Genomic DNA, 24,861 nt, shown 5'->3' with positions numbered 1-24,861 from the left:
AGATGACCATGTTAGAATCAAATCAAACTAAATAAAATAAAGGCCCTCTGCAGCACTGAGCACACTGTTGTTTGTGCCTTGAAATACCGTATCTGTTTCCCAGGTCTTCCTATCCAATTATTTAAAGCTTTGGTTCAAAAGAGATAACATACAGAATCTGGCTGTCAAAGACCTGCTGCCAGCTGCAGTCACCTGCAGGGACTGAGAAGAAAGACATGTCTGATGATAGCATCAAGACTTTGGCTCAGACAGCCAAGCTTCATAAAGCTGTCATTGTTTGAAAAGTGATGTCTGTTTCTTCTGCACTGTGATGGAACCAGCAATGATCCATCCCTTGGATTTCACCCAAGGAAAGGCTAAAGAGAAACGTGAAAAACAAAGGAAATGAGCAGACCGCTGTTGCCTTCCTCTGCTCCCAACCACAACCCACACATGCTCAGTTTGTTGTTTTGGCAGGAGTGCAGTCACTGAGTAAGCAAGAAAAGCTGAAACTGGCAAAACAGTCAGAAAAGTATTTAGAGGTTGTTTATGTATGCATGATTGCAGGGTGGGAAGGGCAGGCATCTCCTATTTGGATAGATCAGGTAAAGCCCTGGGGGCAGCACTGAAAACAGAGCCCTTTGCAATCAGATGAGTAACACGAGCCTGGACTGCTTTCTCTTTTCCTTCAGTGCAGATTCCAAGTTACAGTCAAGCTTTGCCTTGGAGTCCTACTGAACATCACTTTCGCAGGCATTTATTAAATCCTGCTATAGCCTAGAGGATGCCTATCACTTTAATCCTCTTTATTAACAACTCTCAAATTTTCTTTGCTATAGTCAATGTTTGCTTGCTGACTCTCTCAAGAAGCTCTGGAATATTTATGTGGTCTATTTACCTCCTTCTGAAATACTTCGATACAACCTCCTATAGAGGAGGAACAGGTCTGTCACTAGGAATACAGATATGCCACCCCAGCTATCCCAATCACATTCAAATCCTGAATAGTAAACAGGGAAACAATCCGAATCTGAAATGGGCAATGCCCATTTTCCACAGCTAATCATCTGACTAAGAACACACTGTTACTTGACATGTCAGATACCGCACTACTGCCTTTATTGTGGGACTGTATCCTTCACAACCACAGCCGCTATGGGGCAGTAACACATAAGCATTCTTCAATGCACATATGCTTTGCATCTCCCAGGGTGAGGCTGGTTAAGTCTTGTTACCCTCTGCCTACAGACAGTGGGGCGAATACAAAGGTTAAGTGTCAACATCCTTTGCTGTAAGCATATTTCCTAATCAGGGTGACTTAGTGATTTGAGAACAATTACAGTTTTTGAAGGTAATGTTGAAATAAGCCATCACTAAAACTTCTTTATGTAGTTTATATGTCTGCTCTGAGAAATGTCAATAACTCATAGCTTGAGGATGTTTGAACTTAGCAGCACACAGTGCCAAATTATATGTTCTCAGGAGGATCACGCCTACATGCAAACAGGCAAGTTGCTATTTGCTCCTGCCATTTTCCCAGAGGAAATGATGGTGCCAGACAAGTGTGAGCAGACCAACCTCATATAGTATGTCTGGCTTTGTGGTTTGAAATCCTGGAATTAGAAATGACAAGTGCTCCTGCTACACTTGGTGTTATTTCCCAGAGATGCAGAACAGTGACTCTAATGCAGGAGAGTGGGAGATCCCCTACCCAAAACAGTCTCCAGGCACAGACACATGAGAACTTTCTAAATCTCAATCAAGGTTTCAATGGAATGTCTCATTGTTCCTCATTGCCCTGGATTCCTCAAGCATTTGTACTCAGTCTAAATGTACACGTAGATTTGGCACAGAGCTGAAGAATGGAGATTGTAACTGATAGGAGGTTGATGATGAAGAGATAAATACTGGAACTCATAACCATCACATGGAAATATAAGTAAACTGAAAGAATACAGAAGCTATTTTTTTGCAAGTTGTGATTCTTGCCATCAAAATGATGACAAAGAAATCATTAAAACTGCCTTGAGTAAGACACAGAAAATTCCACCTACTTGCTAAAACCAGGAAATCTGTTTTTATAGCCACTGTTGAGGATCCATTTTAAGCCACATCTCTGATATTAAGTACTACTGTGCCTCTATGTTCTGTGACAGCCTTTGTCTTGCCTTGTATTTGTTACCTGATGGACCAAGATTTCCTGACTTTGAATATATACAACTCTGAATATCAGCTTTTCTTAATACAAGTTGGTTACTGAGCAAGAAAACCATCAATTTTAGTTCTCCATTTATCTTTGTAATACATAATGCAAGAATTTCCTAAACCCTTTCTTCAACCTCTAAGCATAGATCACATGAAACAAAACCTATAGCTCCATCAAAATTTGCACTTCTTGCTGGATGAATTATCTCTGTCACATAAGCAGATGAAATAGATTCACTTAATGAGCCTGGATAAGAGAAGGAACAAAAGGGAAGAAGAAAAAAATAAACCCGAGCCTCCCAATAATTGAAATATATCAGCTAGGCTGTTATGATCTTCTTTCTGTAGGAGCCAAGATATGAGAAGTAGACATTGAAAAGGCAGCTGATAACCCACCTGGAGATAACAGTTATCCAATCTAAAGTTAAATTAGCAATATAGATTATACTATACAGAAAAAACTAGCTCTATGTGTACAAGCCTGAATGTGTTAAACAGCCTGAACCTGTCGAGAGTTCTATACTCTCACAATATAATTGAACATCTTTCATGACAGTGTGAAAACACAGCCTCAGATGGTAAAGAAACTAAACACCTCATCATTCAGAGCACCATGAATTTAAAGACCATAAAGCTCTAACCATAAAAAATAGCATGCTGAATAGCTGCCCTGTTCCTGACTTGCAGGTCTCCCACAGGATGATGCGACAGATGGGTGCTGCACCAGGCAGGAATCAGACTCAGACCCCAGCTGGGGGAGCATCACAAAGGGCTCCAAAGGATACCTTATATGCTATCCACCACTGGGTTACACTAGCTTTCTAATAGAATACTATGAAATATTGCTAGTATCTCACTTTTTTTTCCCCTCAGTTTTCTTCATGGGGCATTATGGGATAGAAAAGGATAAGGCTTCATGTTTGGAATTTGTTTTGGTCAGCTTTAGGGAGTAAATATTTTTTTATACATATGCAATTAAAAATTGAAGGTACTTGGAAATAAAATTTCTGAAGATTTTAGCTAAAAAATACTTCTTCTTGTATAGACAGTAAACATCCAATAAACACACAAAAGGATACTGATTTTTGGTTTTTGTTCGTCAGAAAGCATTAAAGATATACAGGCTAACTCCAGATCTTGGAAAGGAGAAATATATGTGATATTGCTAACGAAACAGCTGTGCATCACCCTTTGAAAGCTAAAATGATTTCAAAGCTTGATGTCACAATACATAAATTGCTACAAGGCAAAATCAGATTTGTCTTAAACCTCAGCTGAAACAGGTTAAGTTAGAACAGAATATTCCTAGGAAGATTCCCAGATCCAATCCCCTTATGATAACCACCCAGCATTCACTCAGTTTTTGAAATCACTAAATCATACATCCAAACATGTGGTGCAGTGAACTTCTGCCAAACAACAAAAAGGGGGGGAGGAGGGCAATAAAACTCACTGGGAGATGCATTTTCCCAGACGTGTTCAGGCTGTTCAACACATGGCCAACCCAGTGTACTGTTGTGGGGACCCACCTAGTGAAAGCATGAGGAATTACACCAGATCAGAAAAAGAAAGAAAGGGAATTTGGAGCCAAGGAAGCAAATAATTGAACAATATAATGTAAGTGATGAAACATGTGGCTAGATGAGAGAGGCCACAAATTCCAGCCAACCTACAATCACAATCTGGCATTGCTTTGCAACTGTCTATAACTGTCTATATATACTGTATACTGTATACTGTATATACTGTATATAACTGTCTATAATTCTAACTATAACTTAGTTCCATAACGTGGTAGAGCAGAAGGTCACATTTAAGAGAAGGGATAATGTATTTTGTTTTAACTCAAGCTGGTACAGTGCCATAAGACATATTTGGGACGTATGCTCAGTATTACTAGCCTGAGTGTTGAAAAGAAGAGGAGTTGGTCTTCGTAAAACCAGAAAGGCTTTATTAAAAAACACTCTTATTAAAAAACAGTTTCATTTTCTCCTTGACTCTCGTAATGTAAGCCATCACTTCATGTATGTATCAGTTTCCTAATTCCTCTGTCCACAAGGGCTGAAGGCATTCAGTACAATGGAAGCTGAATTTCTTGCCTTATTTGCTTTGCCAACAAAGACTATAAGAAGGCTAGTATTCCTTGGTTTACAACATTATAAGTTTTGTTACAACTGATACTGAGCAGTTCAAAGGGATTTCGACCTCATTAGCTAAATACTATGTCCTCAGTTATCTAATTCACAAGAGAAACATAACTTTCTTAAGTACTCAATTTCCAAAAGACGTCAACATTAAAATCAGCCACCTGTCTAAACCACTGGTATTTTCTTTTCATTGTATGAGACAATATGCTCTTTTTTCCATCATAAGGACATACAAAAAGGGAAAAGTTTTTCATATTCAGAAAATACTGAAAATAGCTTGTGAATGAAAATACCCACCTTCATTTTTTGGCAACTGAAGATCCTCCAAAAGAAAGCTGCAAATACTGAACATCTAGTTACAAGTAACTATGGTATACTGTAGGAATCCTCCCCAGATCCTACAGTCACTTGCTTTGATTCTGTTCTTGTGTATACATTTTTAGTTTCACACAGTTTATGTGAATTTTCAGAAGAATCCTTGAAAACGAATCCCTTGTTAGCATCTAGAATGGCCATTTAAGGTTGGTGAAGAGCCATGCCAGTTTAGAGGCAAGAATGGGATTCTAGTTTATCTCATAGTTATTATAACATTCTCTCTTCCTTGACAACATTACAAGAAAATCCTGACTCTTTAAATCCTCCTCATGCATAACCTCAGAGCCTGAAATTATTTTCTTTCCACTTTTTCCTTGTCTCAGTTATCAGGATACTACTGGTTAATTGATTGTATTTCTTTAACAAGAAACACTTTTGCCACCCTGTTTAAGTGTCTGCAAATTTATTTGAATTAAAAAAAAAGTTCTGCCTAAAAAGCAGGGCTTTCATATGAGTGTCTTGGTGTTCAGAGCACCACTATTTGGCAAACGGGGACTCTATTCATGTTCTGGACTACATAGAAACATTATGTCACACAGGCTGTACATGCACAGCCACGAACGAAAGAGAAGCAGGCATTAGAATTGCAACAGTGGTCCTTAAGAGCAGTGATTTTTGAGCCCAGGAACAGAAACAGGAACAGAAAGCGTCGTTCCTTAAGGCCTTCCTCTTCAGCTTGGCACCTTCTATTTCTCCCTTTCCCTTTGCTGAAATATTCCCTTTGTCTTAGAATCATAGAACGTCCTGGGTTGAAAAGGACCTCAAAAATCATCTAGTTTCAGACCCTTGTGATGGGCAAGGTCACCACCCACTAGACCAGGCTGCCCAGAGCCACATCCAGCCTAGCCTTGAATGCCTCCAGGGATGGGGCATCCACAGCCTCTCTTGCCCCCTCCCTGCATCTCCTCCTTCTCCTCAGCAGCCCCAGGGAAGTAGAAATCGTTGTAGGAAGAAGACAGGATGTATTGCTGCTTGTGGCAACTGGAGTTGACACACATGATTGGAAGAGGTCTGAGGGTCCTGTTACCCTCACAGTGGTACAGCAGAGACATCTGGGTGAAGACAGAGTCACATTTCCCAGGGGCTCCCCAAAGCCTCTCTTCTATCTGTAGTCTCCACAGAACACTGCTGATCCCTTCCAAATCAGGATCCCCATGATGGATCCCTATCACCACCCCATTTGTCACTCCTCTTTGTACTCCATCCAGCATCTCCTCATTCCCACTACTGAAAATATTACTCAAAACTGAGATTCCCAGAGATGATTTTGCTTAGTGTACATAGCAGTTAGATCCTAAATGGCACTCTCACCAATCCCCTTTTCCACTTTTGCAGCTTTCTGTAGCTTCCATTTATTGTTCTCACTTTCTTACCCTCTGTCCTCAGGTTTTATTCCCCTGTGACTGTGGGTCCCAACAGAAACAGCAGAGCTTTGTAACACCAGGGGGCATCTCACAACCTGCACAGGATGTTACAATATTCCCTCATGCAGTCCAATGTCTGCTCTGGACAGGTTTTAGCAGTATTTATCTTCCACTTTTTTTCATTTTCCTTATACTGCACACTTCTTTCAGAGTTTGATATTTTCAGGCAGCGCAATAACGGCTTCTTCCAGACACTTGTTTAAATGCCTACTAAAAACCCTTCCTAAAATCATTAACACAATGGTCATGTCATTTGCATTGGCTTTTTAATAGTCTCCAAAGTTATTTTGAGATTTTTAATCAAATAGAATTTTTTTTGAGTAAATCTAAAAGTAACTGCTTGGAACTTCATTTCTGTAAGATATTTGTTTTCTAATTTGTTTTCAGGCTCAAGGCATTTATAAAACTTACATTTGAGATGCACTGCTTTTGATAGCCTTCCATAGCACGTGTCTCTGGAAAACCAAAACTTCTTCTAGTAGGTTAGGAATCAGAATAAATCTGTAAGACTGAAGTGAAAAATAGAGCTACAATGAAGTCATGAATCTTACCCAATAACAACCCTTTGCTTTTACATGTCCTTCCTTTTTATGCTTTTCTCAATGTAAGGAAAGTAAAAGCCCCCACCCTGAGAATACAGAAAATTAAACTTCAGTACTAAAAAAGAAAAGGCTCAGCATCCTGTTGTACGACAGGTACGGGGGCCAAGGCTAAAGTATTCCTGGATGAATGATACTGGAAGATTACATCAGCTATGAGACTGTCACCTAGAAGACAGCAGCACAGACCAGGCTTTAACATCATTGTCTAAACTCTATCCAGCCCCAGTATCTGTGATATAGGTAAAGGCTTTGGTTCTAGGCTTCAGGAAGACTGAATCTTTCTCTCAACTTACCTGTGAAAAGTAAATTTCAGACATATTCATCAAGATAGGAAGACAGTGTGATGCAACAGAGTGAGAACTGAAGGACTCCATTCCATTTTTCTCCCTGTTGCTGCTCTTTTGGACGACTTGGAACAAATAGTTTCATCTTTCCGTGCTTTAACTTCCACATCTGTAAAAAGAAGATTAGATTGATCTCTGCAAATAAGGTTTTTTTCTTTTCTAATCAGGGTGAAAAAACACAGGTGGAGAGGGATAATTCTAAAATACTTCACTGGGAAGATTCCAGTTCAGTTATAAGATTTCAGAGTTATATGTGATCATTTTAATTCTTACAACTTTGCAAAACAGTCAAAAGTGGAACAGAAATCAGCCAGGCTGGCCCAGATGCCGAGCCTAGGAAGGGATGTGAGCACAGTTGAGCAATGCTGGACAGAATGTTTAGCCAGCTATCTCCTTCTACAGACTGCAAAGAATGTTTCATTTCAGTAAAATGAAATGACAGAGAAAGTAACAACTCACTCCCAGCTCTAAACAGAACTTCTGAATACCAAAAACAGATGGAATTTTGTCAGCAACTCTTAAAAGTTAAAACACAACTTTTCCACAGTGCATGAGAGGCTCTACAGAAAATATCCGAGGAGAAGTATAAGAAGTACAGGAAAATAACACAGATCAGGCTGAAAATTGGCATTAGGAAGTTGAAGGGACTGGAACAGAGCACGAAAATGCTACAGTTCCATAAACTCTCAGTAACGTAATTCCTTGCTGAGCCAAATCAGGGCAAGATCCTTAGGTCTGTGAATTCTGCCACATACAGTCTGTGGCTCATGCCACTGCTTTCCTACAGATTTTAGGGCCACATCACAGATGGTCCATTACACAACTTCCTTCTTCTTTCATTAGCATTGGTTAATGTTACTGCATACACCTAGTTGTTAGAACTTGTGTCTCAGGTATGAGATAAGGGACAAGGGTCTGCCATTGGATCATGCAAGGCTTTTTTTTCATCTGTCTCATCTTGAAAAGCAGGGCATTTGGGAGACAAAGATGGTCTGTTAACAGCTGAGAGGGAGTCTTGGTTATTTATTGTACTATTAAGACATTCTGTCAATAAACATCAAATGGGAACTTTGCTGTAGTTGCATGGTTACCAATTTAGTTTTAAAAGCATAAATGCTCCATCACAGCTAGTTTAAAGAAATTCCAGAAAGTTTCAGTATGTTGGCTTACTTGTTTCATTAAAATTTTCATGAAGAGGAGCCCTGGGCAGCTTGATCTAGTGCTTGGCAACCAGCCCACAGCAGGGGGTTGGAGCTTGATGATCTTTAAGGTCCCTTCCAACCTCAGCCATTCTATAATTCTATGACAACACAGGAGTGCTACAAGTTTTGCCTTTCCAACTAGAAAACATGAATAATCTTACGTGCAAGAAACTGGGAAGGAAATTGATTCCAAAAGTCATCTAATTATCATTTGGCTTTTCTTCTTACTGTTCTTTCTACTTTAAGCTTGAACGTTAGCCGAAATTCTCTTTATGCAAGTTCTGCTACTCTAACAAGATCCAACTGGTCTGATTCATAGAAGGGTGTGAAGCCTGTCATCAACCAAATTCGTTTTGATTTACCTTTGTGAAAAAAATTGCTTGCAGTTACAGGATCTAATGGCTTAAGAATTTGTTATTCTAGTGGCTTCATCAGCAGCATCTGTGGCTGCCCCAGAACTCTCAGCCATCAGGCATCTTTTAGGCTTAGGGATTTATGAAGCTGCATTCAGTGTCACTATATATTGAGGCATCATTCTACAATGCACTGTGAATCTCAGCTTTCACGCAAACCTTATTATCAATCTGAATGTCGTGAGAAGGTTTTTTCATATGCAATATCCTGTCTTCATCCCCTAAATCAACACCAGCTAAATCATCTCAGGTGTCTGACTAGCTAAGGGAACTTAAGGAAACAGCATAATGAAAACTAAGCAATTTTACCCTCTGGTAAAAGTCTGTACATTCTGACATCTAGCCTGAAACGTCCCCAAGTAGATGTTTTCATATTAGTCTACGTTTCTCATGCACTCAATACAGAACTACTCGCTACAGCTAATGAAGTCAAGAGCCATCCAGCTGTCCAAAAATAGGCAGATATATCCTCCTTACGGTGATCTGAATAGCTTGCTGAATCAACTATGAGCAGGGCTCAGCTTAGTGACAGCTATGATGGTCTGAGATATCAGGATCCCACACGAGACCCACAGATATGACAGTTCTGTGGGTTTTTGTAGGAGACTTGAATGTTCTTGGAACATGAGCTGGAGGCCAGGCAGGAAACTCCACAATGCCTTAAATGGCATTAGATGCCTCCATTTATGTAATTAAATCCCACATTAATTCTCTACTGAGCATAAAGGGATCTTAGACATCTGGTTCACACAGAGACACCTACACAGTTAAACCCAAGTTTAGGTGCCTTAATCTGCTAGCTGAATTCCACCCATTTACCTGGAGATTTCCTGAGCTGACAGCTGCGTTAGCATTATGTTAAACATGCCTCAATGGACATTTTTTTTATTTCCACATCTAACCCATTCAGGAGCACATTCATATCTTTGACCTCCCCAATATACTTCTAGCAATTTGCAATTATAACTCAAGAGAAAACAGACTTCCCTTTGTTTCTTTTAAATTTATTGCCTGAAAATTTCACTCTAGACTCCTAAATCTTTCGTTCCTACCCTAATATTCCCAACAACCTTTTTGCCTTTTCACCTACCATGAATCACAGAACTGATGTTTTCAATAGACTAGACACAACAGCTCCACAGGCTTCCCAGTGTGCTCCTAACGAACTGAGGGGTATGTGGGATGAACTTGTTCTACAGGCTTTTCCTCAGTAGTAGGAAAGCAATCTCTCTCCTATCCCGACATCTACTTTTGCAAAGCTACTCAGAATATTCTCTTTGAGATCTCCACCCACTGTCAAATTCGTTGAAAACGGCCCAAGAGTTTAAAAGCATTTGAGAAGAGAGAACAGATCAGCTAACCCACATACATATTCCAAATAGTCATTTGAGCTTTTCTTTGTTGGAAAGAGGAGGCAAAAGAAACCCTACGTGATATGCAGTAAAAATAAGTGGTAGAAAATTCGGAATAGAATGCCCAGTGCTTACAAGGGCTTGTTTACCCCATTCAAAACTGTAATCACATAGAAATTCTACCAGAGAATGTGCAGACTCTGCCTTTAGTCATGGACAGCCCCTAGACAAACTTACACAAGGAAGTCACTGAAATAAATGTATTTTTTCCTGGTTATTAAAAGAATGGTTGGAGTTTCCACCATCTCCTCTATCACAGCTGGCCAACAGCTCTACATATCAGCTGGAGAAATTTGTTCTGCATGATTTGCATTTTGAAGAATCGGGGATATTCCTCTTCTTTTTATTGAAGAGGCAGTGTAAGAAAAAGATATAGAATTTATATAATAAATAATATAATTATAATAAATAATATAATTTATATAACATTTAGAGAATGTAGCTCAATGTCCCTTTCTCTTCTGTCCTTTCTGTGCATAACATGTCAATAAATATAATTTCAGTGCTTGAATACACATGGATTCCAAATTCTGAACATAACTCATATTGGCAGAGCATTAACTTGGGTTAATATTTCTAGCCAGCAATTATATAAGAATTCTTGTCCCTTGCTTTGAACACATAGGAAGAGGAGCAATCAGTTAACATTAATGAATTATTATAGAGCATATTAAACAATTGGGCAGGGCAGATTAATAGGGATTTTAAGAAATGATAGATGTCTCAAAGACTGTACAGGAAATGAAACTAAAAAGCAGTAGCTTATTAATTGTTAATAAAATTATAATCAGGCAGCAAGGAAACTCTTTGCACTAACAGCTAAAATAACTGCTTGGATAGATTAAGTAATTGGAATTATAGGGCAGGCAAGAACTGGCCAAATTAGGATTACAACGATAATAAATCTGCATGAAGCAGATAGCATATGTGCTGAGGCTTCTTTTACCTAAAACTGCTTCACACACACCTAAAATCCTCAGGCTAAATTATTATGAATGAGAGATCAAAGCTTCATATTAGCCATTATGAAATAGAAATTACAAAAAGCTGGCTGATGGGGATGCTAACTCCAAGGCTATCTCATTGCACACATTACTTTCATCTTGATCCCTGCTGCCTCCTTGTCATCTGCCAGCTAACCCTTCCATTCTGTCACTCTTCTCTTACTGAAGCTGCTGAGCACAAGCTGCCTTTTTGGCTCCAGTGTTTTAATGTTGTAATTACAGCTTTTTGACAAATTCTGTATTTTGCCCTATTTGTGTTATTATAAAGCACCTTGTCATAAAGTTCGGGGCAGTAATGCACCAAAGAAGGGACTCGGTGTATCAAGCCTGTTGAACTTCCACTAAAACAAAAAGGTTTTATTTACAAAAATAAAATCCACCACCCTCAAAATGTCACTCAGCAGCTAGCTATCAGATGGTGCAGGCAGCTCAAGTTCTGTATCTGGGTATGCTCAGAAAATCTTCCAGTTCTGACTACACTGTGCAAGTCATCACTTAGTTCATTCCTAAACCTCACCAGGATTTACAAACCCAAAATGTCTTTCAGTTTCACACCTCAATGACATGTCAAGTTCTGCACAAATATGGATGAGTGGTGAAGCTACCCCACCACCCTTTCATCGTTAGTTAGATCATTTACTCTGGATCTGAAAGATCTGAGTGTTCAGCATGCCACTCCATTTGAAAGGATATGAACTGTTGCACATTAACTGCCAAGCTGACATAATTTCAGCATAGCTGTGGCTAATTTCTCTCAGCTCTCTCTCCATTCTGCAAGTGGTAATCACTGGGTCAAAAGAACAAGTGTGATAATGAACAGTTAGGGCCTGATTTCAGGTTTTTCCCTTCTAAGGAACTAACCCACAACCTCTACAAACTTATTACTTCCCATAGCTTAATTAGTATTTAATTACACATGCAGAGCAGAACAGCTCCCAGTGGAGGTACTGAACACTCTGCTGGGGCACATACTAAGTGTCAGGCTCATATTTTTATTCCCTAAGGCAGGGAAAGAAGTTAGTCCTATACATGCTTGACAGCTTCACAGCAAAGCAAATAAAGATATTTAGCCCAGATGTTTCCTGTCAGCCTAACCTCCACTTGTTTCTTTTCTCCCATTCAGAGATCTATAATAAATACTTCCAAATGTCATTCAAGGTCATGAAGCCCAAAGCAGGACTGGAAATGGCTTTCGTCTTCAGAGAAAAGAGCAACGGAACTCCTGCAGGCCTTACTGCATCCAGGTCTGGGGCCCCCAATAGAGGAAAGATGTGGAGCCAGAGGACAGGGTCCAGAGGAGGGCCATGAAGATGATCAGAGGGCTGGAGCACCTCTTCTATGAAGACAGGCTGAGGGAGCTAGGCTTGTTTAGCCTGGAGAACAGAAAGCTGCGGGGTCACCTCATTGCAGCCTTCCAGTATTTAAAAAGGGATTATAAAAAGAAGAGCAATTAACTTTTTACTCGGGTAGGTAGTGATAGGAGAAGGGTGAATGGTTTTAAGCTCAAGGAGGGAAGGTTTAGATTGAATATCAGGGGGAAGTTCTTCACAGAGAGCGGTGAGAGGCTGGAACAGGATGTCCAGAGAGGTTGTGGATGCTCCATCCCTGGAGGTGTTCAAGGACAGGTTTTATGGGGCCCTGTAGCACCATATCTGGAGGTTGGAACTTGGTGACTTTTGAGGTCACCTCCAATCCAAGCCATTCCATGATTCTGATTCCCAGTCTCCGACCAGATGTGCAGAGCTCTGGGCTGCACAGACTGAAGGCTGCACCTCCACCCCCAAACCCTTCTATGCTTCAGTGCTCAGCGACAGAATCACAGAATGTCCCGAGTTGGAGTGGACCCAAAGGGGTCCAACTGCCGGTTCCACACAGGACCAACCAAACCTGCCTTAGAGTGGCTCAGTGAGCTCCGGCTCCCAGGTCTGTGCCCGCTGCCCCGAGCAGCCCGTTCCATGCCCACCGCCCTCTGGGTCACAACCCTTCTCTCACCCCCACCTGCCCCTCCCTCATAGCTGCAGCCCAGACTGGAACAACAAGACAACCCCACGCTCCGCCACACAACCGCCCGCCATCTTCTCGGCCCCTTAGCCCCGCCCGTCATGGCGGCCGCGCCCCAGCGTGTCACATGGCAGGGGCGGCCGGGGAGGGAGAAGGAGGAGAAAAAGGAGGAGCAGAAGGAGGGGTTACGTGGAGCCGGCGCCGCCGAGGGCGCGGGGTGGTGTGAGGGGCCATGCCGCCGCCGCGGTGAGTGCGGGGGAGGTGGCGGTTCTGAGCCGCGTGGGACGGGGGCGGCGGGGCGACCCGGGCGGGGAGCGGGCGGCGAGCTGAAGCCGACCGGCGGGGACGGAGCTCGGGGCTGCGCGGCGCCGGATGGATGGCGGTGTAGTTTTGTTGTTGTTCCTGTGCTTTTCAGTGCGTACGTTGTACCATCGAGGCTCCCTTTCCCCGCGCGCAAATGCGCGCTGCGTTACGTGGCTTGACTCCAGCCCTTCCAGTGAGTTCTCGTGGCATTTTCCTTCCTTTCTGCGCGCTGAGCTTAGAAAGGAGGCTGCGGTCGGAGGGAGTGACAGCGAACGACCTGCTTTGGGAGGCAGAAGAAGCCGCTGTCCCTTGGTTGTGCGAGGACGGGGCTTAGCAGCTCAGGCTGCGCCGGATCCCGGCCCTGCGGCGCCCTCAGAAGCCGAGCCCGGGCTGCAGCCTCCGCCTGTACAGGTGTGCTGGGCGGGAGGCCCGGCGGCACCCCTGCTGTAACCGGGTATAAAGCAGCCCCTGCTCTTGGGAAGAAAAAAATAATAATCTCGTGACCTGGCTTTGATGCTGCCCTGTCGATAATCTGTGCTTTATCCGTGTTTGGAGAGTTGCTTTCTGCTTGAAGGCTTGGTGAAATCTCCTAATTCCAGTACAGCAATTATAGCAGGATCGTCAGCCCTGCACTAATAAGCTTGTTTGCTCTAGAACATGTGTTTCAGCTAAGGTCAAATCTCTCCTCTCCTTGCTTAGAAAGTGCAGCCTGTAAGTAGCATGAGATATTTTGAGTACTTTCTGACCTAGCATCTGTGGTTTCTTCTTCTTTTATGGATCTCATCTGAATAGAGATGCTCCCAGGCATCTCTGATTAAATTAAGCCAGTCTGCTTGCTCAGGGAAGGACGGTAGCAATCCACCCAGCAGCGTCTCTGCTACCTGCAGCTGTGAGGAAATCCAGCTGGGATCCCTAGACCTGGTTTTAGAGTAGCACAAAGGACCAGGTGTTTCCAGATAAGAGGCTTTTGATTAGCACACGATCAGCCTCCCCTGGTAAAACTGTATCTGCAGCACTGCATGCCTTCTGCATAAGCTTTGACTCATCCCTGGGTAAGATAAGCTCCTGTGGAGTTTTAGGAGCTCTTCTGCAGCAGGGAGGGAAAGTAATAGCGCTGCAACTGTAGTGAGCCCTCATCTCTCTTCCTTGCAAGGGGAAGCCAGCGGGCTGCCTGGCTTGTTGTCAGTTAAGACATTCTCAGGGCAGATCCCAGTGCTTCTGCTTTCTAATCACTTTGCTTTGGAGGACTCAAATTGCTACTGTTATGCAAGGAAAGGAGTTCCTGATAGGTTACTGTCTGGCAGGAGACAGAATGAATGGATGTCATCATCCTTTTCCTAGTGATGTAAAATAATAGAAGGTGTGATGTGTGCTTCAAGCCTTCTGGAAGGATGGAAGCCCCCAAACAGCATGGCAAGGGAAATAAAGGTGAATGAGTATGTAGAAAGCAATTACTAGTGAAGTAACAGTTTTAATGGCAGACAGAGAGCATGTGTAGAGCATGGCAAACTGTACATCAAATGGATGGGAAGACAAGGAGTATATGAGCAGATGTTTAAAATAAGGAATTTGGATCTTTAAACAAGAGAATAGCGTACAGTAGGGGCAAAAAGAACAGAGGGAGGATGGATCTTACTGAAGTTACCTTAAGGTTGTGTGAAGGATTGCAGCCCGAGCAGCTGTCACGGTGTTTGGCAGCTGCACGTTGATTACAGAAGCAGGAAAGTAAGGGGAGTTTTCCAACTGAAGGGACAAAGTCAAATTTGGGGGTTGGACCGAGTGACCTTCTGAGGTCTTTCCAACCTCAACTGTTCTGTGACTGTAGAATTTTGAAGAGTAGGAAAAGGTCATAATTCTTTTCTGTGGCAGTTCAGCTTATGGACTTCCTAAGCTGATCCATCTCTCTGGCTAGGCAGCACTGGTATCACTAAATTTAAGTAATGATTTATTTTGGAGAAATGCTGCTCTACGTTTCTGTCTGTTAAAGAGCAAAAATATGCTCGTATGCTTCAAGTACAAAAATTCCTGTGTGTTTTTTTTCCTCTCAAAAAAGCATTACGAAGGTAAAGTCTGTTTCAATCCTTGTTAAAACAAGAAATGCTAATACTCTCCTTATTCTTATATAAGGCTCCAAAACATATGGTGGCTTATGGAGATAAATGCAACTGCTGTTGCAGCTACTGTGTTAATGTATGCTATCAGTACAAAGTCTTTGGCTGTTAAACTGGTGTTTAGCAGCATGAGAAAATGCATTTGTTTGGCTCGTTTTGTGTAAAAGTTAATAGTGTCTTCCATGTCTTTCAGCATGTTTCTGGTGTGAGTTAGTATTGTCTGATAATAAGTGTAAATACTTTGAACGCTGTGAAAACTGCAACAAAGTGGGGAAATTAGGAAGCTGCTGATATTCAACCCTTTCTTGTGCAGTCTAGGGATTTTCTGCAATCAGATAGTTTGCATGTTTGAAGCTGGAATACAGCACTCAGGGCTGAAGCAACTTTTCTGCTGTTTATACAAGCTAGAAATCTCTAATCCAGGCAACTTCAGATTTTGTACTGAAAGCTGTGTGCGTGAACAAGGAATAGTGCAGGCTCTAGGTGTTGCTTACAGTTAGGTACTTGAATGCCTCTACCCTGCATAGGGCAGGTGAGCTGCTGTGGTTTTATTTCTTCTGGTGGTTTTAGTTTTTGTGGTGATGGCTGTACACAATCCTGTATTTCTGATTTGCCATGATTCATGAGCAATACCTTACTGGCTCTGCTGCAGTGGCACGCGTGCTCTGATCCCTCTTGCCATAGAGCAAGTCACTGAACAGAAAGGACTTCTCTCACTGTGTGAGAGGGAAGGAGTACACACACAGAGAAGTGTTGCAGAGCTGCTAATGTGAGGTAGCTTACCTGCAGTAAATTCTAATGTCATTCCTGTGACTTTCACTGAGACACAGCACCATTTAAGATGTCTAATTTTAAAAGGACAGGCTCAGTTAATAGACTTACTGAGGTACCTTATTTCTTGCATGCCTCTGCAAATGATTGCTATGTGCCATACTGATTTAAACATAATGGATGTTAAGAGTGTATTCAGATGTGGTCTTTTAGTTTACATAAAGTTGTTAAAGAATTATCTGGCTAAATGGCTTAGATTTTCCTGTGCAGACAAGGATTAAATTAGGTGCTGTAAACCTCAGAGGTAGCCTGAACTGAAAGAGATCCTTTTCCAGGAAGAATAGAATTCTATTCCATTTTGATATATGACCCCTTATGAATAATTCTTTGTAGGTATTTTGACTATTTTGCTAGTTCCTTAAGCATAGCACCAAGAGCAGACAACTTTACAGGCTCTGCTGATACCTCTCGTGTATGTGTTAGGCAGTTTGCTTTCTAGAAGTGCATTCCTTACTTTCCTACTTCTTGGAATACTAGACTTTCAGTTGGCATCTTATCTCTTGCATCAGGAGACACTGAGACTCATGGCTTGTGAAACCAGGAGTCTGAGTTCTGGGTTATGTGCTGAATGTTTATGCTGTCAGTGTACTGGAAATTGGCTCCTAGTGAAGTGGGAAAATGTGCTGTTGAAACCATGAATGTTGCAACAGGATCAACATCGTAATCGTGAGAATGTTTTCACGTTAAAAACATTGGCACTAGATAAGTAGGATAAAAGTGGCTAATGGGGAATGGAGGAGTGCTCCACAACACTTCTCTCAAAGGAGGTTCTTTAGAAGAGTAATAAGTGTGTCTGTAAGATCGCATAGAAGGAAATGAAAGGGCAATCTATTTTTTTTTTTTTTTTGGTTTAACTTGTAGAAGTTTCCTTTCATACAGCATGAAATCTCTTTGCTAATGATTTCTCACTCTAATCTAACAGTTAAAGTCCACTTTTGTTTCAGAATCATGCCAATACAAGGTCTGTTTGCTGATGTATTTGAAAAAGCCCTACTCTATTGTCAAATTCAATGTTTAGCAATGTAAGTTTTAGATACATAAGTGCTTTCATTGACTCTGTCTATAGATACAGTTGTAGCAGCAATGGTAGGTTACTCTTAACTGTTAAGAGGAGGAAAAACAGAGTGTCTCATGTGCAAGAGTTCAGTATCATTCATAAATTGGCTTGGAAGAGCTCTTGCTCTTCCACTTAAAGCTTCACTTGTTACTTATTGTGGCCTTGAAACCCTTGATGTATTTGCCTTAATGTGGCGTTCAGGTTTAAAAAGTGAGTATTGAGACAGTGAATTTCTGAGGATCTCATCAAAATCCAGAGCAGAGCACATAGTTCAGCCAGAACATCCCTTGGCTTTGCATACCTTAATGTATGGTTTCCTGGCTCACTCCATGAACTGAGAAGAGGAGTTGGTTTGTATCCTTGGGCTTCCTTTCCTATGTTGATGGCTGGAGACATCAGTGAGAAAATGGGAGAAGTAGAGAGAAACTGGTATGTGGAAATTACTGTAAACTTCTGTTGTAAAAATAGATCCAAGACAAAAACAATGATGGGTTTTTTGGTCGTTTTGGGAAAGAGTTCCCTACCGGAAAACATGAAAGTCCCTTATTATGCTGTTCCAGATGGCACAAATAGTGTGGATTCCGTGTTAAAGCTTGAAATCAAAACTTCAAGTGACCTTTGTTTCTGGACATGAGAAATGCAAATAGACATTGAGTTCAGTTAAACTGTATTTTTAATATTTCTTTCAGTTCTCTGTGATTTATCAATGGCCAACCATGCAGAACTCACAATGTAATACATTAAGGATCTTTCCAAGATCGTGCTACCTCTTAACAGCATGGAGAGCCCTAACAGGAATTAGGAAAATATTTAACTCATCCTCAACTGCTAGGATTTCCTATCTACCAGCTTTTGTGAGTTTAAACCATAGCTTGTTTTAACCTTGCTCACGTAACTACAGATTTTGTTACAAATAATGTGTGTGCTGATACCAGGTACTCCAGCTCCATGAAGATGTTGGTACAGGACTAGGTTAGATGTCCTGCAAGGACAAAATCACGGAGTCACTCAAGTTGGAAAAGACCTCTAAGATCACTTAGTCCTACTGTCAACCCATCCCCACCATGCCTGCTGACACAGTTCTGGAACATCTCTAAGGACAGTGATCCCAGCACCTCCCTGGGCAGACCCCGGAGCTGCAGCAGTAGGCACAGCCTTGAGTTGCTGTCTCATAGCAGCTTCTGGCATATAATTGTAAGTGAATATAGCGTGTGGGGTGCAAACATAGCACTTCTGTCATGTTTTTATGTAAGTTTCTGCGTATTGAAAAGGAAACTCATCTAGGAAAAGAGAACTGAATCAGCCTTGTGTGATTTGTGGGAAATAGACTTGGAGGTCTGTGAATGAGTCCTTGTAATCTAATGCTGGAGGGCAAGATGAAACCTAACCATTCTCATTAAGTCAGCTTCACAGAGTTTCCAGTTCTGTAATATTAGGAAATAACTTAATTGCATCAGGTTTGCATTTTGTACAAGTTCAGGTAAAAGTATTTTGCAGAAATTCTGGTCTGAATTTGTAGATGTTTAATATATTTTTTTTTGTATGCAGCTGTTGATTTCAATACTGAATTCCCCACAAGAGGATGTCTGCTTAGAATGAACTGCACTGTTGGGATTTAATGAAAGTCTTGTGCAGAATGCAGTGTTGATGGTCAGCAGTTACAGGCTTAAAACTGAGCCCATCAACCCCAGTTTTCACTGTTTCACTCCAAAGTACTTCCATAAGATCTGTTTTATTGCCAGGATTCCAGCCAGCAATTCTGGTGGGAGGGCTGTACAGTTGATGTTTGTGTTTATTTTTTTTAGATTTGGAAAATGTTGGAAAAAGCTGGGGGGAAAAAAAATATGAAAGCACTTTTGATTAAAAAAATTTTAAGACTCATTTGAACAGAAATCATACCTGCTAAAGTTTATTAAGAATGTGGAAATCTTATACTACTGGTTTGGATAATGAGGAGTAAAGGAGCTTTTTAGAATTGAAATTTGCATGCAAGCTTAATGATGGCTTTCTCTAGCATGACTGAGATCCAATCCATTGGTGTTGTAATGGAAGATTCCTTAGAAAGGCGTTGATTATGCTTCTTTAGTGGCAGTAAAATGATTGCTGCCAAACATATGCATTGTGCATCACCTTTTAAAAACAAAACTATAACAGTTCTTCAGAGGCTGTATGTGCAGTCAGATGAGGTGTATAGCCTCATGGAGTTTGTGTCCTAAAGCCCATCCACGTTAGCCTGTTGTCATAGTGAAGCCTGTGTTTGTTGCTCCGCTCACAGTACTGACTTGGAAGCAGTTCTCAGCAATCAAGTGTTAAGTTTCAGGCTCAGCATTTTATTGTGTACTGGGAATGAAGACACCAACTGGGTTTGACTATTACTGCAGTTCGTGTTTTCACTGTGTAACCTTGCGCTGTTTCTTTAGTGCTGACTCTTCTGGAAGAGGTGGGTGCTTTTCTATTCAGCTGTTTATGCAGAAGTATTTCTCTAATTGTTTCTCATGCATTTGTATTTTTACTCCTGTTCTTGTGAGCTCTGTGGACATAATATGCAAGGAGCAGGTAGATTTAAGATGCTGAGAAAAGGCACTAAGCTGCTTACTTAGGCATAGCTGACCTTGTAAGCTTTATTGCTGTTTGTATATAGCACTGAGGATCTTTCAGCTAATATTTAGATCTTTAATGGGAGAGAGGTGCATTAAAGAAATTGTCAGTGTTTTTAACCTGCCTTTTTTTCTTTAAGTTGTACATAAGAAGGAAGAACTGCATTGCAAAATGCAGGCACCTTTCCTTGGAGACAGTACAGAAATGTTTGGGATTCCTTAAAAGCTGGTTTTGCAGATGAAAAGCAAATCTCACTGTTTCAGTTGGAAGAAAGCACCTATTAGCAAATAAAAGGGAGAAGGTATTTTTAGGGCTCCGTGAATGGCATGGTATATATTTATATGCCAGGTGGCTGGGAGTAACATCCAGCAGAGCAGCCCTGTAGTGCAGCAGGCTTGCTGGAGATCCCTCTAATTCCATGCAATTGTCCTTTGGGCAATAAGGAGCTTTACTGGGGGAGAGGGGAAGGGCATTGTAGCAGAACAAAACTAACTGTTGTATGGCACTTAGTTACTCAGTACTGGGCACTGGGATTTTCATAAGCTCATGTTTCTAAGTCCAAATGTACTTGCTGACTGTAATCACTAACTGGGCTCCTATGTTAATTTTCTTGATGTACTGTTGTGCCACTGATTGCAAAACCAAACCTGGTAGATTGTTAATGAGAGAGCCAGAATCTTAGGAAACTTCATTCCAAACTTCAGGCTGCTTTTTGCTTGAAAATTGTGTCCTCAAATGTCTTTTTTGAAGCATTCCCTTTCCCTGGAGAGGGAGAAATACATAGGGAGAAATGTATTCCTCCTCAATAAGGGGAGGGGAAAAAAAAGTCTAGTTGATGAAGTGAAAGGTATTAAATTTTAAAGTATCTTCCTCAGAAAGGAAACATCTGAAATAGATGTGGCTAAAGACAGAACTTGCAGTTGAGAAGCTCCAAAAAGCTTGATAATTAAAGCTACATCCCTGGAGGAGGTATTCAATGTTTAGCCTACAGATCTAAAGACGATGCGATATTCAGGCATCTGTGGTTAACATCCAAAACCTGAAATACAAATCAGTGCTTGTATATTGCAGGCAAACCATTTGACAGTGGTAAGATAGTGAAGAGTGGGAACATACAGCCGTAAAGATAAACCTCAAATATTTTTATAAAAGTGTTCTTCCAAGTTGCAAACTCATAGCACAGTTTTTTAGGTTTTCAGCAGCTCATGCAGCTATTCTCTCTAAGCATCTTTCTTTCATTATGAAGGATAATGAATGTTATCGGTATTTTAAGACTTTCTTTTTCTGCTAAGCGTTGATCAAAACTTGTATTCATTCCAGCAGGATTTATTTTAGATGGTGTGACGTGGATGGATTTCTATAGCTGTGCTGAAATGACTAAACTTGGATCTTAAAGCTTTTAAAGTTGCATTTAGAAGTGATTTACAGTGGCTCATTAAAAATAGATCTTTGTATGTCATCTCATTAAAATGAGTGGGAGTAATGATGTTATACAGGAGGACAGCTTGTGGCCCATAGTGTATTTCTCTGACAGTTGCTAGAGCTAGATCAGTCTGGCTTTAGCTCTTCTGCTCTCCCATGCACCGTAACAAAGAGCACAGCTCTGGGTGGTCCCTGTCCCTGCAGGTAGGAGGAGGCTGTTATCAGGACCATCCTGGGTCCTTTGCAGCTGCCCCCAGCCAGGGAGCTTCTCAGAATCACAGAATTGCCAGGGTTGGAAGGGACCTCAAGGATCATGAGTCTCCAACTCCCCCCACCACAGGCAGAGCCACCAACCTCCACATTTAATACTAGACCAGGCTGCCCAGGGCCCCATCCAACCTGGCCTTGAACACTTTTAGGGATGGGGCATCCACAACCTCTCTGGGCAGCTGTTCCAGCACCTCACCACTCTCTCTGTAAAGAACTTCTATTCTGATGTGAGGCTATTCATGCTAATACTTTTTTTGAAGTGCAATATTGGTAGCAATTGCACTGGGACCAAGAAATATATGAAGAGTTAAGGCTATTAAAAGAGGAAAAACTGCTGTTGTGAGTAGTGTTACTTTATCTTCTTGGTTTTTCCTTCCCAGAATAAAATTAAAAAGAAAGAACTGCGAAAGTCCACACAGGTGCTTATCCAAGTACCCTATAGAAAGATTAAAAATAATTTGTTTTACTAGAATGCTCCTTAAAACTCCTCTAAAATATGAGGACAATCATAGAATTGCAGGGATTGAAACGGACCACTTTGAGATCATCATGCCCATCTCCCCTGCAGAAGCATGCACCCTACAACAGATTACACAGGTAGGCATCCAGATGGGTCTTGAATATCTCTATAGGAGGCTTCACAACCATTCTGGGCAACCTGTTCCAGTGCTCTATCACCCTCACTGTAAAGAAATTCTTCCTCGTATTGGTGTAGAACTTCCAATGTTCAAGCTTTATGCCTTCCTAGCCTTCAGATGTGTCAGCCAATCCTTCCAGCTGTGTATCATCAGCAAACAAGCTGAGGATGGACTCTATCCCTTTATCAACAACTTGGATGAAGATGTTGAACAAGACTGGACCCAGAACTGACCCCTGGGGTACGCCGCTACTTACAGGCCTCCAATTAGACTCTATGCCACTGACAGCCCTCTGAGATCTGCCAGTCATCAAGTTCTCAACCCACCTCACTGTCCACTCATCTATCCCACGTTTTCTAAATTTCATAACAAGGATGTTGTGGGAAATGGTGTCTGACACCTTGCTGAAGTCAAAGTGCACAACATCTTCTGCTCTCCTCTATCTGCACAGTCAGTGATGACATCATACAAGGCTATCAGTTGATCAAGAATGATTTCTTCTTGGTGAATCCATGTTGACTGGTCCTGAGAACCTTCTCTTCCAATTGCTTGGAGATGGTATCTAGTACAAGTTGTTGCACCACCTTTTCAGGGATGGGGGGTGAGGCTGACTGGCCTGTAACGTATCTTTTATACATATCAAATACATAAGATATAATTATGTATCTACACAGACTTGCAGAAGGAAATCTGGGTAGTATGAGTGTCCCTTTTTTTTTTTTTAAAGTAAGGCTGTTCTTGGAAAAACTTCAAGCAGACTTGAAGGATTTCTCAAATAATTCTGACTGCTGTTTCAAAAATCTTGAGGTTAATCTGATCCTCTGTTTGACCTCCGACAAACATGAGTTTTGGCATGGCTGTGAAATATCTAGTCATATGGTGTGTTTACTAAGTTGCTGGGGTTAATCCAAGCAGATGTGGTGCTTAAGCTGTGGCTGCCCAGAGGTCCTGTAGCTACTTTTTCACTATTAGCCAAAATATTGTGAAATATGGTTGGGATTTTCTTCATTAAAAATATCGAAGGCTCACACATTGGGCCACTGTTAGAGCTGCACAGGTTCCTAACAGTAAACTCTTCCATGCTATCTGGGGAAACAGAGTGCATCAGTGTTGGACAAATTGTTAAACGAATGTAAATGTTTAGGACTGCATGTGTGAACTGAATTTTGTGGTGATGCTGTACGGAACCTACACGAAGTCAGAGCAATGTGGAAAACAGTGCTGTGCAGTAATCACTGCAGCTGGAATATGGCAGGTAGGCTCCTAGAGCTTTTGGTCTCTGCTATTGATTGACTTTCAGAGAGTCTTACTGAGTTACTTATAACTTTTATGCTTGGAGGAAAAAATTAATAGTTGACTACATCTGCAAGGAAGTGAGATCTCTTCAGTGGAATTTGTCAGGATTAGAGAGGAATATTTTGCTCTTGGCATTTCTGGCTTTATGTTGTGCAAACTCAGTTCTTCCTGAGGCTTTGTCAAAGTGAGAAAACTGTCAGGCAATAAATATGGCAGTCAGAATAGAGAGAGAGAAAGGAGAGCCTGAAAGTCAGAATATCTGGTTAGAAATAGCAATCCACAGCATTCCGTATATAGATACATTTTGAGCAGATACTGGGGGCAGCTTCTAAAAGCATGCATTTTTCTCCTTCTCAGTCACTCCTCTTGCCTTCAGAATGGACCATAACTTCCTGATAGAGAAGGTGCTGCCACCTCAAACAATTTGTGTTTATCTGGGTTATGGATTCTGTTCATCTGTTCTGACTGGATTCTGAAGTATCCCAATGCAAGCAGCTGTAAACACCATATATTGCTGGGATGCTGTGTGTGTTAACAAGGGCTTGTAGAATATTTTAAGATATGATCATAGCTCTATTATTTGTTGTGAAAGCTCCTGTGTTAATGAGAGGAATTGTCTTCTGTCATTTTGAAGCTTGACTCGCTACATTTGTTTTTTGGAGAATTGTTTGAGGTATTTTTGAAACTCTCTTTTGCTTTTCAGAAACGGAGGGCTGAAATGCATTAGACCCCTCAAGTGTAGTCTGAGTTATCTGTGAGGAGCTGTATTATCAAAAAATAATAGAACCACCAAAGTTGGAGAAGACCTCCGGATCATCCACTCCAACCACCCACCTTCCACCAATATTTCCCCACTAACCCATGTCCCTTAGTACAGCATCAGAATGTTTTTTGAACACCTCCAGGGATGGTGATTCCACCACCTTCCTGGACAGCTCATTCCATCACCTGCCTGCTCTTCTGGAGAAGAAATTTTTCCTAATATCCATCCTGAATCTCCCCTGGCACAACTTGAGGCCGTTCCTCTACTTCTATTGCTGGTTATGTGATAGAGAAAGAGAGAGAGGCTGATTCATAATACATCTTATGAAGTGTTTCTTGTTATGTTTAAACTGTAGTTTTAGGGGGGTAACAATTTTTGCTTGCATTTGATTTAATAGAAAGCACAGAATAGTAGGAATTGCAAGGGACCTCTGCAGAGCATCTGGTCCAGCCCTCTGCCTAAGC

The 24,861-nt window shown here is 41.4% G+C and overlaps 1 protein-coding gene across 4 annotated transcripts in view; it reads left to right on the top strand.

The window, feature by feature from the left end:
• Nucleotides 1–13,234: 13,234 nt before the first annotated feature.
• Nucleotides 13,235–24,861, top strand: part of GALNT11 (polypeptide N-acetylgalactosaminyltransferase 11) — a 40,034-nt gene continuing 28,407 nt past the window's right edge. For 2 of the 4 annotated variants that reach the window (XM_031607791.2, XM_031607792.2), the window contains exon 1: nucleotides 13,235–13,354. The gene's annotated coding sequence lies outside the window, so the exon portion shown is untranslated. Of the gene's footprint in view, nucleotides 13,355–13,501; nucleotides 13,523–13,585; nucleotides 13,605–24,861 lie in introns of those variants that run through there. The other 2 variants (XM_090143165.1, XM_090143166.1) reach the window with 2 other exon arrangements.

The sequence above is a fragment of the Phasianus colchicus genome, chromosome 6, assembly GCF_987193195.1.
Source record: "Phasianus colchicus chromosome 6, bPhaCol1.hap1.1, whole genome shotgun sequence".
NCBI classification, from domain to species: domain Eukaryota; kingdom Metazoa; phylum Chordata; class Aves; order Galliformes; family Phasianidae; genus Phasianus; species Phasianus colchicus.
This window is presented reverse-complemented; position numbering and strand designations above follow the sequence as displayed.